This window comes from Equus caballus, chromosome 29, assembly GCF_041296265.1.
Source record: "Equus caballus isolate H_3958 breed thoroughbred chromosome 29, TB-T2T, whole genome shotgun sequence".
NCBI lineage: Eukaryota > Metazoa > Chordata > Mammalia > Perissodactyla > Equidae > Equus > Equus caballus.
The window spans coordinates 23475377-23493103 of NC_091712.1; the positions used below are offsets into that span (position 1 = coordinate 23475377).

Below are 17727 nucleotides of genomic sequence, written 5' to 3' on the forward strand. Positions count from 1 at the left end.
ACGGAAATGTGAGCCTCTTCCCCTGGTTTATAACCCCAGAGGGAAAACAAGGAGGCTGTCTATTAATTAACCAGGTTGGTTTTACCAAGCTGAACCTCGGGTAGCAGCCATTAATCAGCCCTGCACAGCACCAGGCTAGCAACTGGAAAACATACCTGAAAGAAGAGGGAAGGAGAGAGAGGGCCAGACAATGCTACGCAGAGGGCATTCAAGAAGGAAACTGGAGCCCTTCTGCCCCACCCTCAACAAGATGGAGGAGCAGGCCAGGGCAGTCTCCAGAGAACTCCGTGGGCAACCGCTGTCAACGCAGCTATTCTCTTCCAGGGGACCAGGCACAAGGAGGCGTGCGTTCCAACAAGAAGTGGCTTGTGCCACGCTCCGGGGAGGACAGGTATTAACACATCACTAACAAAAGGCGAGGGAGAGAGGAAGCATTTCCTCAGCTCCCAGCTAGGCTCTGTTCCATCACCATCATGCTTTCTGAGCCCTCGGGGAGCGAGTGGAACAGAAAGCTTTCCAAGTGGGAATTCAGAAACAAGTCAGCCAAAATGCTGGGCTGGAAGCCCTGCTGGCCTCTCGCCACACCCCACAACCATGCTCTGGGCAGCCTGTGCATTTTTCAAACATTTTAAGGCTTTTAGAGGTTGTTCTTGTTGACCAAAAGAATTCCATGATGTCTCAAGTTCAAATCCAGTCAGCGCTGCAGGCTTTCTAAAAAAACTGTTTACTGCCATCTCAACACTTTGTGGTTCTTAAAAGAGGGAGAAAACGGGGCACATGACATCGCCACCCTCCTAAGATGTCTCATTAGAAACAACTTTTGGGTGAAGTGGTTACAACAGATGCCACCTAAGAGGTCAGAAAGGAGCAGAAGGAATGCGAAAACCTTTGTTTGGATTTTTAATCGAATCAGCGAGAGTTTGTTATTTCTCACCGGAGTATGGCAGGCACACACTGGGGGCCCTGGCGCATGTGGGATACATTTGGCGGGTTTTTTTCTTCAGTCAAATGCATGCTTTCCAGGAAGGGGATGGAGGGTTGGTCATCCTTGTCTGATTAAGCTATGATTCCACCCCTACTACAACCCCTGAGACCCTGATTTATGGCCTAAGATGTCCTAAGTAGCACGGTTCCTGTACTGACTTACCTGCTCTTGACACCTGCAGGACAGCTTGTAAGAGTGAAGGAAGGTGAAGTGTCTGGGCTGGCGGCCCCCCAGAAAACAGAAGCACTGAGCTCTCACTGTTGTCTGGCTCAGTGATTCACGCCCTGCTCCACACATCAGCTGCTTTAGAGACAGGTGGCTTCTGTGGACTCTGCTACCATGCGAGTCGGTGGGTGCAAGGTGACCTCCCACCTTGGTTTACCTCCCCATCTCTTCCTTCCAGCCATGTTCACAGCAATTTCCTTTCACTTTCAAAAGGCTGCAGGGCACCGTCTAGAGAGTACACGCATGGCTTTGTCATGACTAGAGCAGTCATTCCCTCTCAGGAGTTGGAAGCTGGTCCAATCCTGCTGTGAATCAGGATGAGTTAAACATTCTAGGAAGAAGCATGCAGCTCACCCAAGAAAGAAGGGAGGTTCCCTATCTTAAGGCTTAGGTAAGCTAATCTGAAGAACATCTTGGTGTCATACAGGACCTGGGCTTCACCTGAGTGGCTCCTGCTCTTCAGGGAACAGCTCATTCAGGCTACCTCATCACAAAGTTTGGCTCACTCTGGGTGTGCCCAGTCACTGACACCCCACGCTCTGGTTTCCCTTCTTCACCAGCTCCTCCTCAGCCTGGCCTTCCTGGGGATGATGCTAGACCCTTTGTGAACTAGTCCTTCCCAGGAGTGTAGTCAATGTCCCACTATTCATTCTTCTTCTTCCTTTCATGGCCTGGCACTATAAGTGAAGTGGAAGCCATTTATTTCTTTTGAGTTAGTACTAAGAAAGGACATGCTAGTAAATATGCAGCATTACCTTAAGAGGAAATCATTTTTATGCTCTGGTAAGGCTAAGAGTCTTGTGAAATTTATCACAATTTCCCCTTTCTTATTCATTTCTTTACTGGCTTTAAGAAAATTACATATGCTAAAAGAAAATCTAAAATGTGCTTATAAACATGAAGATGATATTGTGAAGGGAAGTGATTATGATGCTGGAAAAATTTTAAATTCATCTTGCTTACCTTGTTAAAATTGGAAAGACGGTCATTTGTGAGGTATCAGCGAACCTATTAATGTTTCATTTGATCGTAAATGGAATGTCTCCCAGACATGAGACAGACAGACTGTTGCCAAAGCTATTTAATTCTCAGGAAAGAGATGGTCCCTTCAGTGGTTAGCTTATAGCTATATTTAAGATGAGCGTTATTTCTACAAGTATTTTGACATGGCGGACTCTGCTGAGCTCTCCCCATACCAGACCTGGCTGACTTAGCACTATGCCCAATGGTGATTAAAGATTTCAGTCCAGAACAGAATAACGAAGTAACATTAAATAAATCATTTAACTTCCAAGCCACAATCAGTAACTGTGTGAAGTTGCAGGACAGATAAAAGAAAAATGTCCTTCTCTATGTCCACTCAATCTTCTATTGGGATACTCATGTATTATCCAGGCCAAGGTCAGCCTCCTTTTGTACCTAAAATAGTTACAGCTTATAAAATAATATCTTCTTTCTACCATTTGCAACAGATGGTACAAATAACTCCTCATTACTTATCTCTGTCTCCGCACATCCGCTCATTTCCTGGACGGACACTATTCTTTTCTAGGTGACTCCCTTTTGGTGTTTCTAGATTGGCTGTTAGTAGTGAGCCATCTCTGTCACTCAAATATAACTTTTTATTGCCTTAGATTTTCTTTTTCTTTTTATAAACTGCTATTTAACTTGTCAACGTCCATACCGTGACGTATAATATATTGCTTTATGTATTTACAACATTTCTTATTTTACAAAGGATTTTAGATGGCTATACCCACACACACACTCACACACACAGACTAGTCATCCAGCAGTTTGCAGTTTACACGGTGCTTTCAATTGTGGTTTTATTTCATGGGTCTCAGAACTCCGTGGGATACACAGTTGGGTGTTACTATACCCATTTGAATGGTTAGGACATGCAAATGTAAGGAGTTAGGAACCTCGCCCAACTTCACGAAGCTACTAAGTAGTGAAGCAGCAAGAAGACACAGCCTGGCCACTGTGTCACTGTCTCCTTCACCATGGAAGTGTGAAATCTCGGGTCCTCCAGGACACGGGGAGCTGCTCTGAGAGGAGTCGTGCTCCCAAGGCCTTCCCAACGGGAATGACTGAGGGGGTTACTGGCTTGATTTTGACCTTCAGCATGGTGAACTCTATTTGAGAGATCTCTCGCTTGCTTTACTCACAAGCTTAGATTTTCACAGCAAAGGAAAAGAGTAACTGGGACATCTCAGTGGGCTTAGGATCTAATTATTCAGATACTCTCTTGGCTTAACCATTAAGTATTTATCTTCTCACTTTGAAATTAGTTATATAACTAGTTATACGTTATATTTAACAATACACATATTAGTATATATTATTCTTATATATATTACACTTACATATATTTATATATTATGTATCACTAATTATCACTATATAGATATCATGACATCACTAGTTATATATGTGTAAATATGTATATACACACATATGTTTTCATTCATCACAGACACGAGATTACTTATAGGATAAAATATCCGGGCCTTATCTGCTTAACACTCCTTACCATTATGACCGCAATCCTGCTACTGGGTGACGTTCCTGGGACCACACCTCTCAGAGATGCATGAATCACTGACATCTCTGTCCCTGTGCCCTATGCCCCTCTTACCTTTATTATGGAAACCGAGCAAGTTGATTACGTTGTAAGTGAAAAAAGTTGCTACAACATTATATAGTTTTAGGATGATCATAATAATGTAAGAATTAAAAAAAATTCAGGTTGATGATATAACATATCTTCAACATCTGTAAACAACGAATTGATAATGCTCTATTTAGAATTTTAGGCTCTACACTTGCAGCTTAAAGGATAGAAAATTTTCAGAGACCATTGGAAAAAATAATGGTAAACACACTGATGAATGCTAGATGCCACGTTGGAAAACAAATGGTCTTTTATTCTTAGTCTGTCACTGTTGTCTTACAATGTAGCTACTCAAATCTCAGGACTCTCATTCCTCTCATCAACCCCTTTCTTACCACACTTCCAGCCATCTCAGCTTCTTAACACCAAGTGTTCCCAGGTGGCGTTACCCCTTCAGGCCTGGCTCATGTCTCCCTGTACCTCTTCTCTTTTTTTCCTTACAACTTTTCTGGAACCAACTCTGTGGACCTGGGTCATAATTATGGCCCTCCTCCTGGAATCATCCCATTGCCTGCATTCTGCTCTGTTTTCCTATCGACTGGAGTAGAATATGTGCTGGTTCCATTACCAAATAATAGAACAAACACACAACACATGGTGAGCTATGTCAGCAGAGCCAATTTTAAAGGGAATTTTATGGATGGCTTCTGATGAAAGGCTTTTTAGTTGTGCCATTATTTTGATCCTTGGCTGAACAATATTAGCTAATCTGTCAAATGAAGAAAAGGTAGTATGAGGAAAGAGCCCCAGAGGATAACAGTGAAGGACAATAATTCAACAAATCCACCAAGTTCAATTTTCCCTCAAAATAAACATGAAAAAACAGTGATGGAGAGCCAGGTCAAAACAGCCCTTGCGCCAGTTCTTCCTGGGTTCAGAAGAGCCACTTGTTCTCCTCTTAACAGCAACTTTTGAAACCAAAAAAAGTTCCCTGGGTATCCCAAGTATATTGAGTGTGTGAGCTCGGAGAACTCTCTCGTGTAAGACTGGGAATGGATGACATTTGTTGTATAGTTAGATGGGTTCGTGAACTTTCCCAGGTCTCACGAGTTATGATAGAATCTAAAAGGTTCCAGTTTTTAAATTAAATGAATATACCTTTGAAAACCCATCTGTTTTCCTTGGGTTTAGCGGAGTCTGTGGCAGAGAACACAAGGACAACCTGCTAGTTTGGACCAGGCCAATGGCCCCGAATGCCTCCCTTCAGGGTGTGTCTTAGCAGTCAGTGGAGCATGGTGAAGGAGGAAGAATCTTAAACAGGATATTATGGAAACTGCATTCTGGTCCAGGTGTTAATGCCAGGTTCTTTATCTATAAACAAGTCTGATCTAGACTGTCTCCAAGGCCCATTCCAATTACAAAATTCTGTGGGCCCACGAAATATTTATTGAGTAGCCGCTATGTATGCAAAGCCCAGGGACAAGGATGATGAGGGAAAAAGGATCTGTAAGACTTAATTCCTACCTTTGAAGAGCTTACAATCTAGGAGGAAAAATGAGGCAGGTCCATGAATATTCAAAATACGACGAAGCAAGAATAACTTTGGCAAGTGTCAAATGAGTGCAATAGAACAATCCTCTTGGACTCTATAGAAGAATAAGATTCTCCTGGCTGGGAGAGTTGAGGAACACTTCTCTAAAGAGGTAAGATTTAAGTGAGTCCAAAAATCATGAGCAGAATTTCAGTAGGTAAGAAAGAGTTTGCTTTCTTAGGTATTCCAGGCACGAAGTAAGGCCTGCTTTGAGACAAGGGGTGGGGAAGTGCTAAGTGCCCTGGTGCAATGGATAGACCTCGGACCCAACCAGCAAGTTATTCTAGGGCAGAGGTTCTCCAACTTCAGCACAGGAATCACCTGGAGGGCTTGCTAAAACACAGATTAATGGGCCCCACTCCTGGAGTATTTGATTTAGCAGGTTTGAGTGGGGCCTGAAAGTTTGCATTTCTAACAAGTCCCCAGAGGATGCTGACCTGCTGCTCCAGGGACCACTCTTTGAAAACCACTGCTCTGGGGACCAGAGGGAAATGGTAAGCTCACATCAAAATCTCCATTCCACTGTGGGCTTGGTTAAGTCATAATTTGGAAAGTTGACCCTATTAAACTTCGAGTGGCAATCACGATTACCTAGAATCGCTCTATCAGCAAATATTTTCAACTACATCTGCCAGGAGAAGATAGGAAAAGGAAACTAATATTTGTGGAGACCTCCTATTTACTAAATGCTTTGCAAAATTACTTTATTTAATTCCCCAGCTTATTCCTATCAGATAAATGTTATAATCCCCATTTTATACATGAGGAACCGGGGCCCAGAGACTTCAAGTGTCTTACCCAAAATCAAAAAACAGAGTCAGAACGATCTTGCACTCTAGTGTTAAGAAGTCAGTGTAAAGGCCTGACCTTCTTTGAACACTCTTCAAAGGAGGGCAATGGTTCAAGGATTGCTAAGATCAGTATTATTTCTGTCTAAAATCAGGTCCAGAAATACCTGAACAAAGTCATCTGTATTGAATGTTGCAAGAGGCACAAGAGAAGAGTAAAACAGACCAGACCACATTACTGTTATCTACAAATGTGGGGGGAAACTGCCTTCCAAATGATGACTCCAGGATATCCATGAGCCCCACAAGGGTGCTCCATTTCAAAGGAATACCTTTGTGTTTTCAGTTCAAATATCAAGTCAGCCAGCCAGCCAGCCAGCGGACATGGCTTGGAAATCTGAGATGGTCATCAAAACCACTGCTTCTCCTTATTTGGATAAATAACAGCCTCAAAGACAACTAGTTTGGGAGTCGTGCATACCCCAAGGCTGGGCTTGGCAAGCTTCTCTCCCCACACCCTATCATGCCTTGCCCTCCACTGACAGCCGGGGGATTTAAGCCAGTCATCAGCTAGTCGCTACTTCCCCATCAGGTTCCAACACTGTCAGGAGTCTCTTTCTCAGAGACGAGATCTGCTTCCTTGCGTCCCAGTGACAAACTGCCAGGCCTTTGAGCATTCCTACACTCGAGTGAAGCCCTGCATTCCTGAAACTGAGTAGCTCACGAGAAACAAAACAGACAGCTACTGGCCCAGTGACTCCACCTAAAGAAGTCATGCTCCATATGACGAAATGCCCACATCAGGCAAGGGGGCAGACATGGTCTAGCTGTCTGCCTTCACCCCGCATACTACCCCTTGAAAGGCAAGAATCCTCTGCCACACAGGCATGTGAAGAAAATGCTTTGTAATCTATGGAGCACCTTTGGAAGTTCACGACAAGTAGCAAGAGCTTTCAACTCACTTCAAAAGGAAATAGGTTCCAGGCTGACCCCAAGGAACCCATCTTCCCCCACTGCCCAATCCAACCTCTAGCATTTTCTTTTCTTCTGTGTTGTATTATTCTTTCTCTTACTTTTCTTCCCTCCTCTGAAAAACAACACTGGGGCACAAATCTCTCCCAGAGACGACAGGAAGATACGGGCCAATAAACAGACAAAAAGAGTTAAATTAGGCAGCAAGAAATTGGCTGGATTCCGATGACCCTCAAGACTCTCACCTTCTTCTCCAATGTACTGAAGCCTACAAATTAGTTTCCAATTTGTTTTTTAAGGGTTTAATCATCCTCTTCAATCAGTACTCTACTTCAGTCACGATACTCAAGGAAGGAGTAGGGTATGGTGGAAGGAGCGCTGGACTATGAATGAAAGGATTTGGTTTCTCCTCCTGAGGAGCTCTTCGGCTGTGGTCTCATGGCCGTCACTGTGCTCCCACCACTGAACTTTTCTGAGCCTCTGGTTCTGCTGCTAAGTGGTTCAGGAATACCTTCTGTACTCACCCTCCTGGTGCTGTGCACAGCAAATGAGCTAAATTATGCTTACATGACTTTGCATGCAGAAAAGTGTGATCCACATGAGTTATTACAAATATCGCCAATAAGCATTCATGGGCTTACTCAATAAATTGTGAGAGCAAAAGGAATAGAATGGATAATGTCTACTTTAATATATTCATAGGAGGATGAAGAGAATGACACACTCTTTTCGAGATAAGAGCTCAGGAAAGAATGGAGATTCTGAATGTAAGAGCACCATGCTGTATTATATTCCAAAGACATCATCCTTGAGAAAAAAGTCCAATTATATGTTACGGACTCACATTCAAGAAGGTGCTTTTCCTTATTCCCATTCTCCAATTAACTGGTGATTCTGAACCCAGACCAGGCCCTATAAAAGACTCCCCAACCACTTTACATTGGTATGATAAGTAGATTCAAATATCCATTATTTATAAAAATTATGAGATGGGCGGTTATCCACATCTCTGCTTTGGAGCATTCTCCTTCCCTTCCCATCTCACCGCCCAGGAGAAACTCTGTTAGGGAATGAAAAGAGAATCCACATCATCACTTGCCTGAGGCTGGAATGAAAGTGTTTGTTGGTGAGGAGCAGGCTGGACCAATCAGTAAAGACAAGGGTTTAGATGCTCCCAGAACTTCAACTATATAGTCCTTTCTAGTCCAGTCCCACATTTGTATGCAAAACGGGGATCTGCATGCTTTAGGATAGTTATTGATTAAAAAAACATTAATCTCGCAGTATTGCTCAAAAAATAAATTTTTGGCTTTTTTGAGTATAGCAAAATGTGGTGATTTAATGCAAATGTAAAAATGTTTTGTTATTGAACATGTATGCTGAGATGGCCTTGCACATACATTCACTATATCTACACTTAAAATATAAAAATATTATTTGGGTAGTTTTTATATTATTAAGATGCTCTCTCTATATATGAGTACATAACTGTAGATAAAAATTCTCTGCCAAAATTAAAAATATCAAAATACCACATTTGGCTCATTTTTATACTCTAGTCACAAAGTGATACTGAATAGAAACTTATTAGCATTTCACTAAATTTCTTCAGATCATTGTTATGAATAATAAAAACACAGAAACATTTTAAAACAACATATTTCAGTCTTAAAATGGTCAGATTAACATAATTATAGCCTAAGGTTGCCAACAGTGGCACATTTCTCATTTTCATGAGAATGCAGTGGCTCTCAGAGATCGCAAGCTAATAGGCTCCTTGGTCTAAATATATACAGTAAAATCTGCAGCAAATTTCTGAAGCATTAAGATCTGAACCCAGTGAGTAATTTGCGCTGCAGTGGAGCAGATTTTTTTGTTTTGCAGTTACACAGCTGCTAGGAAATATATTTTTAGATTGTCTTTTAAAGGCAAGCAAAAATGGTATCCACTTTGTGGATCTGTATCTAGAATGTTCCCTCCGTCCCTATTGCAAGGGATCAACCACCGACGGAATGTTCTATTCATTCACCTTCCTCCTGGGAAGTGAGTGCAAGGAACAGTACTAGACCTCATCGTAATGAACCTATCGGACTGACCGTGACGCCTAACGCTTGAGAAGTGCGTTACATGAAAAGTATGCATTGAAGTTTAACACACTGCAGATCAGGTGGCTGCTGTTTCTGAATTGCCTCATCACTGACATCATGCCAATTTCTTATTGTTTGGGTTTTTCTTTGGCAGCTCTTCCTACAATATCAAGGGCAAATGAAAAGGAGCAGGTTCAAAGAGTTAAATCAGAACAAGGCAAAGCGTGACCTTTGATTTCACAGGAAAAGAAAAAAATAAAGAGAAAGAAATCAAGCACATGTGTCCATCAAACGACTGAGCGAAACATATTTTCTGTATTTCAGGAATACGGAGTGGGTTAGTGCTGCCTGAGCAATGAGAAGGGGTCCCCCAGCTTAAGTGACACACTGGACATTCACACCTTTTATCCGGAGAGGCCTTCTATAAGTAAATGGGCACAAAAATAATTTATCCAACAGCTCTTCTTTTGGGGCAAATAACAAGATACCGGAGTTCTTGAGAACTCTTAAACAAGAATTAGATTTGATTATGATATCAAAATGGCACATTTTTTTCAACTATATAATCTTTAACGTTTTCCTCTATCCCCTCCACGAATCCTTGACATGGTCTTTATCTTAAAGCCATGTTTCTACATGGCTTTCTACACTTCACTCAATAACAAGATATGGTCACCATTTTGGCTATCTCCCTACACCAATTGTACTATTACTCATTTAATGCTTTTCTTTAAGTCAATTTTAAGTGGACTTCTTTTTTACTTTGTTGTGATGAAGTAGTAATATTCATTAACTCTCAAGTTCTTTCTGCTAATTATCTTTGCAACACTCTTTAAAATGATATTATATAATTATTAAAATTTAAAAACCTGTTTCTCTATGTACTAACTAAAGTCACCGGCTCCAAGTGAAAAACAGCTTTGAAAGTAGTTCGAGTAGTAATACATTAAAGTTTCAAACAGAGTTATCATAGGAGCCATTTGCCTTAGCAAAGAGGCTGACTTGAAAATAACGCTGTAATGCTACACAACTCTTTTAAGCCAATATTGTTTTATTCAAAGCATCTCGTAATTCGAAGCAGCTGATGTTTTCCAGTTGACTTGATGGCCTATTCTCCTTCAATAAAAATATTGGATAATCTAAATCTGGTTAGTTCAAAATCCATTTATTTTGGGTCGAGGCCCATGCATTTCCAATTAGTGAGCTCTGGCCTCACTACAGAGCTGCGCTTCTCTCTGGAGGGGAAATCTGGCCACTCTCAACCACAGCCATGGATGGCCAAAAGAGGTCAGATACATAGTGTTTTCCTAAATCAATCAAGAAAACAAACTTTGTGGGACCCAGAGGGGTGAGAACAAAAGCTGGAGGGCACTGGAGATGGAAAAGGACTCACCTAAGGGACCGGTGGCTTCGGCTCCTATTTTTGTCACTTCCTTATTTTGTAATCTTGACCAAGTCAGTCCAACCACGCTAGGCCTCCTGAGGGTCAACTGACAGGTGAATGGGTTACAAGAGATGATGTGTAAGACCTTGTTTCCACCTTTAAAACCCTTAGATTCCAAATAAGTCAGGCCTGTTTCTGGAGGTAGCGCCAACGGTGCGGGTCAGGTATATTTCCTCAGTCACAAATCTACAGTAGCCAGCTCATGCCTCAGAAGCAGACAGAGTCACTCCCGGAAATTACACGCAAGCAATGGAATCACAGACCCCATGGGAAAGAAGCAGAGCAGAGAGACCACCAGATGATATGTGTCTTAAAAGCATTTTTTTCCTCTTTAAAAATTAACATGTGCCCCCCCCCCATAAATTTACATAAAAACAACACATGCTTACCTGAGAAATTTTAGAAAAAGCTTAAACAAAAGAATGGTCACCTGGCAGCCCTCTATAGGGTCGGACCTTGGACCGAGGCGACCTGTGCTGATGTGATGGGAAACAATCTCTTGTGGTCTGGGTTACCCTGATGGGGACCCACAGAGGAGACAGAAAAGCAAACCCCAGGAAGAAAACAGCACGTAGATACAAGGGCTACAACCTGAAAACACCGGGACATATGCTCCCAGTCAAAGGCAATTTCCGCTAACATCTATATTTGCAAGAGCCAAGACAAGGATGTGGCTTGGCTATCCCAGGGCTGTGGGTGTGGCGTAAACCTCCCCTTGAACTCTCCAGCAACAGCACAGAACTCTTGGGGAGCTAACCCTAGTCCCCACTGAAGCAGGAGGAAGGTCCTGCTCCCAGTCGACTTCCAATTGTGTTGGTGGTTTAACCAGCCCCGGATTTTATGCCGAAATGGGACTGGAAGCAAGTCGCCTCAATCCTGAAGCCCAAGTGCAGTGCGGCGATGAGCAGCTGCATCCTCTGTTGATGCTGCTGGCAGTAATTACTTCGCATCACAAATCACCAGGATATTTTTGCAGCTGAGTGGATGTCTCAATCTTTGGGAAGTGTGGGGGGGCTGGTGAGGAAAGCAACAGTCTTTGTGCTAGCTACCCTGACTCCAGAATCCTTCACCTTCAATGTCCTTTAACTTTCTTCCTGTCTGTCTCTTAACAGCTCTGCCAGAAGCCTCACAGGGCAGCAGGCAGGCACATGTAGGCAGTCACCACTCAAAGACACTTTTCTTCCTTCCAAATCAACTTCAGGAATAAGCTTCCCACCCTATCCCATGAAAACAGTCTTCGTGAGTGATACAGCACACGAGGCAAAGAAGAAAGCAGTTAAGAGGGAAGGGTAGTTTATCCACAGTGGTTTCTGCTTTCCCCACACTATCTGACATTCGCTGTTTTCATTTCACTCCAAGTAAGTTGTAACCAGGTCCCTGGATAAACAACCAGTCAGATACGAACTTTTAGATGCTACAGATTTAAAAAGGAAAAATTCCAAAATTGTACAAAATAATTTATCTTGAAGTCAAATATGCATCACTTATCTATAATTATCACTTTCAAGATAAATTACCTGCATCTGACTTCAGACCTGCAGCTCTAAGCTACTGGTAAGGTTGCACAGTGTGGGATTTTAAAACAAGGACTATAGAGACAGTTGGCCTGGGTTTGAATGCCAGCTTTGCTACTTACTGGTGTGCAATCTCGTTGCTTAATGTCCCTCAGCCTCAATTTTCCAATCTTAAAATGGGTATAATAGTACCGATGCCATAGGGTTACTATGATGACTGATACATACATATATATACACGTTATTTAGACCATGTCGGATAACAACTTCGCATGCATATTAATTTGTCTATAAATTGGGATAAAGATATTCACAGGGATATGGATAAGCAGATCCATACACACATTTACCTTTAAAAGGAAATGGATTGATTTAAAGGGACATTGCTCTCATTAAATTCCTTTAAATGAAATAAATGCAAAATATTGTGGCTGAACTATTCTAAGAGTAAGAGAGAATAGTTATCTCAAGCAAATATAATTTCTGCCAAAGACTTTTTCAGGCAAGCATTAAACCTGATATAACAGGCTTATATCTGTTCTGTAAAAATTGTAGATGTCTTAAATGGTATTCATTAGTCTTAAGTTGATACTTCTTTAATAAATTTTCAAAACCAAGATAAAAGAGTTATTTTTATTTTAAAATTTAAAGAGGAAAAAACAACAAATAATTTTTCCCTAGAATGTTGAAAGACACATACTAATTTCCCCCCATTTCAAACCTTCAGATTTTCTACATTCGTCTCAGAAACTGAATGGAGGTCAACATCTTCGTGAAACCACTGAAAATTGTCACAAAACACGTAAATCATTGAGATCTGTACTAGCAAACAATGAATGTTGACATTTTAAATCCTTTTCTAAATTATAAGGTTAAACAGAAACCAGATCACAGGATTTATAAACTGGAGACAGCCCAATGCAATTTAAGTGGATTTAAAAAAACAGATTAATGCCAATAATAAAGAAGTTTCCTTCTAAAGAGTGTGCAAGAAGTTAAAATAAAAATCTAAAATTTAAATTCCTCATTGAATTGAACTTGAATACAGAAAAATGGGCTCCATTAAATGTAAATATGTCATGGCATGACAAAAACAAGTCTGAAAATTGTATTTTGTTATAAAGGCACAGTTCTTACCTTACATCTTCCATGAACCTTTCTCTTCTAGAAGAAACTTTTTAGACTTGCAGAGACCTTGAAACCACCCATCTCTCGAAAGCTGCCAGCTCTGCCTGTCTTTATGGTGACTAAAAGCAAGGCTTGGGGTTTTTTACAGAAGGAAGCTTTTAGTCAAAATATGTGGTTTCAAGGAGCAGTATCCACCCTTGTTAAAACTATTTCACGGACATTCAGAGGTTTTGTTTCTACTCTATGAAAGTTAAATCTGAGTAGGAAGGCATTTTTCCTGTCCCGGAAATCAGCATAACTAAAACCAATGCTGAGCTAACAAGAAATGTTTCTTCCATGTGTTCCGTCTGGCAGAAGCTGCAAGCCATATCAAGGAAACACGTGATGTTTATAAATACAATATGGCTCATGTTGTCATAACCTCTCAATGACAAAAAAAAAGTGCAAAGAAAAGCAAGCAGCCACACAGCGGGAAAGATGAGATCTGTATCACTTGGAAGCTGCGTAACAGATGAGCAGATCTTACCCTTTCTTGCTTCTTAAAAAAGAAAAGAAAGTAAAACTGGAAGCAGCGAGGGAGGAAGAAAATTCGACCTTGTTCTGGATCACCACCGTATTAAGATGTGTTTGTCTAGCTAATCATTTCAATAAGGGTAATTCCTTACCAATTGCAATAGAAACATCTCTTTGCTGTCAGAAAGACACGACATAAAAGGGACATAAGTAGGTACATCACTCATAAATGAGTTCTGTAGCGTTAACTTAAGCAACTAATAGAAAGAAGGCAAGGATTTCACATAGCCGGGAACTGATGTGAAAATTATAGATGTTTGTACCCTTACTGATTATTAACTTTCTGTTCTTCTACTAGACTGTAAGATCTGTGAGGGCAGTGACCATCTTTGCTCACTATTATATCTCCAGAATCTTGCACCAGAGCCTGAACCAGAGGAGGGATTCAGTGCATAAGGCTTGGGCGAGTGAACCAGTGAAATTTCACAATAATGGAATTAGTCATCTTTCCAAAATCATCACTCCTCCTTTATAAGTTCAGAGGTATCTGACATACTGACTATCAACTCAACCTAAAAGCAAGATCTGTCCTACTGAGTTACACAGACAGCAAAACAAGATCTGTCTTATTTAATTTGTTATCCAGAGATGAGCTGACTTTCTACCATAGATGTAGAATTCACCTACATCATAGATGAATTAACTCCTGAAAATAAAATTTTTAAAAATGGCAGATATTTGTGCATTTGACATTTAACTTTAATCTGACAAATCTGTTATTCTCATCTTAAACTCTAAGGTTATTAACTGCAACAAAATTATACTGAGAGGATGGGGAATTTTGTTAGGACAGACAGACATTCTTAATTCTCATTTTGGTTAAAACTACTACCGGGATAAATGAGGGAATGTGTTGTAACCTCAAATGATTACATTTACAAATCACTGCACTGATCTTAGTAGAGAGGGCATTCATTGAAAGCCTGTAATAGGAAAAGTCTAAAGAAAGCCCCCTCATCATCAAGACATTTGATGAGAATTTCCTCAGAGCAGGACATTGTCGCAGGAAAACAGAGGAAACGTGAAGATAAGTGGAATGGGGAGTTTTCCCCTAAGAAGTTTAGAGATTGGAAAAGAACTTAAGATGTGTACATCAACAACTACAACGCAGGCAGGAAAAAGTGGGTGTGCTGAGAGAGGAAGGTAGACAGGTAATATTCTGTGGAAATTCAGAGAAGGGATAGTGGTGAGGCTTGGAGGAGAGATGAGTAAGGGAAGGATTGATGAAGATAGGTCTTCAAAACTGGGTGGCACGGACACCGATGATGAAGACAGCAGTGACCACGAGAACAATTAAGAAGGTCAGTTCTAGAGTTGGTCTGCCTGGCTCTGAATCCAACTCTACCTCTGACAAGTTGTGTGGCTTTGATTAAGTTCTCTAACCTCCCCGATCCTCAGCTTCCACATCTGAAACAGGGGGCTAATAAGAATTCTTCTCACACTGGGCTGTTCTGAAAATCAAATGAGCAAAATGCTCAGCATGGTACCTGGCACTGAGTAAGTATATCATGAACGTTAGTTATTAATATCACTGTCGTTATGCGAGTGAAAGGAATACCATGGTGGTTGGGTCAAGAAGGACCTTGAATGAATGAAAGAAAATTAGCTAAGAATGTTTTCTGAAACTTCCATTTCTGTGAGATTCTCTTCTCTTCCATTTCTACAGGATTATTTTCATCCCCATCCCCCACCCCCTAATCCCAAACCCTTCTTCTCAACAAGAACACTGCCCTCGAAAAAACAGCTCATAGCCCGGCCACTTCAGACATACATACTAAATGGGCACATACTTCTTTCTCTCTCTCTCTCTTTTTTTTGGTGGGATATCTTTTTAACTTAGAAGAAAAGAGAATGGAGTAAATTTAAATATAAAAAGATGTCATGAAATAGACACAACAGAATTAAGTGATACAAAAACTTAAGAAAAGATATTTTATGTGTTCTAAAATCTCATTAGGAGCATCATTTCAAAACTTGCAAAACTTACGTGGAAATATCAAGGAAGGGAGGCTGTGGGCTGAATACAAAGAGTCAGAAAGAAGTGGGTTCAAATCCAGTGTCTTACATTTACCAGCTGTGTGGGCCTGGGAAGGACATCACTGGCCTCAGTTGTATCATCCGTAAAAAAACTGAGTCAGTATACCTACCTTGCAGAAGTGTTGACTAATTTATGTAATACGTAAAGTATTTAACACATTGCTTTCTACATACACACAAAAAGGTCTATTATTTTATGTCCAGAAAAACAATGATATAGAATGAATACTACTTATATCCTGATTCCACAAAGAAATTAGTAGAGCTCACATAAATTATTACAATTTCGCCAAAAAAAAGAGTCAAAGTGGAACATAAGACAAAAAAGAAGATGAAAGTAGGAAAATTAAAAAGAGAGGCCAGGAACGAAGCCAACACACAAAACACACTCCACAAATGCCTGTACGCTGGCTGTGGGTGGGCCACAAATTTAATTCTAAGCTTTAGATTAGCAGCACAAAGAGGGAAAATGATCACTTACAAGATTCAAAGTGTCCATATGATAAAAATAAACTGGGAGAAGCACAACTATTTCTGGTGATGAGAACAGAGAGATATTTTTACAGTGGGTTCTCATTAATGACAGAAAATGAATAATAGAGCATTTGCGACACTATCATTATAGTACTCAATGCACCCCGTCTAACAAGTGTTTATATTCATCATGGGGAAGACACCACGACTGGCTTTCTGAGGGATACAAAGACAGACTCGAGCTGGTTTGTGCCTTTGAAGAACTTACAGTCTTGAGAATGAGATGAACATGCACCTGAATGATTATAACATCAGGAGAACGTGCAATGTGCCCCGCAAAGGGAAAGATTAACTCCAACAGAGCATTAGGGAAAGCTTCATGGAATAGGCAGTCTTTTCTTTGGCCTCTAAAAGCAAGTTTTTATTTTTTAACATTTCATTATGGAAATTTTCAACCATAAAAAAAGTAGAGAAAAATAATATCATGAATGCCCATCAACCAGCTTTGACATTTTTCATTTTCCCAATTTGGCTTCATCTATTTCCACTTTTTGGTTTGTTTTGCTGGAGCATTTTAAAGTAAATCCCATTAATCATGCCATTTAGCCTGTAAATACTTTAGTGTGTCTCATTTAAAAAAAATCATAACCACCAAGCCATTATTATACCCAACAGAATTACCGGTTATCCCTTAATATCGTCTGATTCTTAACACATGTTCAAATTTCCTAAATAGTTTCAGAGATGTCTTTTACAGTTGGTTAGTTCCAATCAGGATCCAAAGAAGGCGCACACATGGGCTTTGGTTGTTACGGTATACAGGGGACCTGAGAAACACAGTAACACTCTCTCTTCCCACCCCTTTTTCATGCCTGCAGTCTGTTGAAGGAATCGGGCAGTTGTCCTGTAGTATGTTAGATGGGCGGAATTTTGAAAGGCAGCTATATGGGGAGGGAGGGGGCATTTCAGATACTTGGAGTAGGAACTGGGAGGTGGCTGTGCTTGGGATGTCAGGGTTGAGGTGATACTGACTATTGGCCTGTGCTATTCTTTGCACAATGGGGAGTTGGGCTTGGGGACATGTCTTAGGAAGTAGCTGTTAGACTAGAGCTGGGGAGGCTAGTTAAACGGTTGCATAACTGACCAGTAGAAAAATAATAAGTGCTGTAACTACAACAGCAGAGCAGCATTGCTAAGAGCTTGGGATCTGGATCCCAGCTGCTGGGTTCAAATCTCAGCTCTTCCACCCTCAAGCTGTGTGGCCTTGGGCAAATTTCTTAACATACCTAAAC

The 17727-nt window shown here is 40.9% G+C and overlaps 1 protein-coding gene and 1 long non-coding RNA gene across 45 annotated transcripts in view; one reads left to right on the plus strand and one right to left on the minus strand.

Moving 5' to 3' along the window:
* Positions 1–17727, minus strand: part of KIAA1217 — a 711513-nt gene that overhangs the window by 71193 nt on the left and 622593 nt on the right. For 8 of the 44 annotated variants that reach the window (XM_070254914.1, XM_070254916.1, XM_070254912.1 and 5 more), the window contains exon 1: positions 13361–13866. The exons of the other annotated variants lie outside the window; for them this stretch is intronic. The gene's annotated coding sequence lies outside the window, so the exon portion shown is untranslated. Of the gene's footprint in view, positions 1–13360; positions 13867–17727 lie in introns of those variants that run through there. 44 annotated transcript variants of the gene reach the window in all.
* Positions 256–8707, plus strand: LOC138921375 (uncharacterized). Its single transcript, XR_011433892.1, has 2 exons — positions 256–391; positions 6362–8707. It is a non-coding gene; the product is annotated as an uncharacterized lncRNA (long non-coding RNA).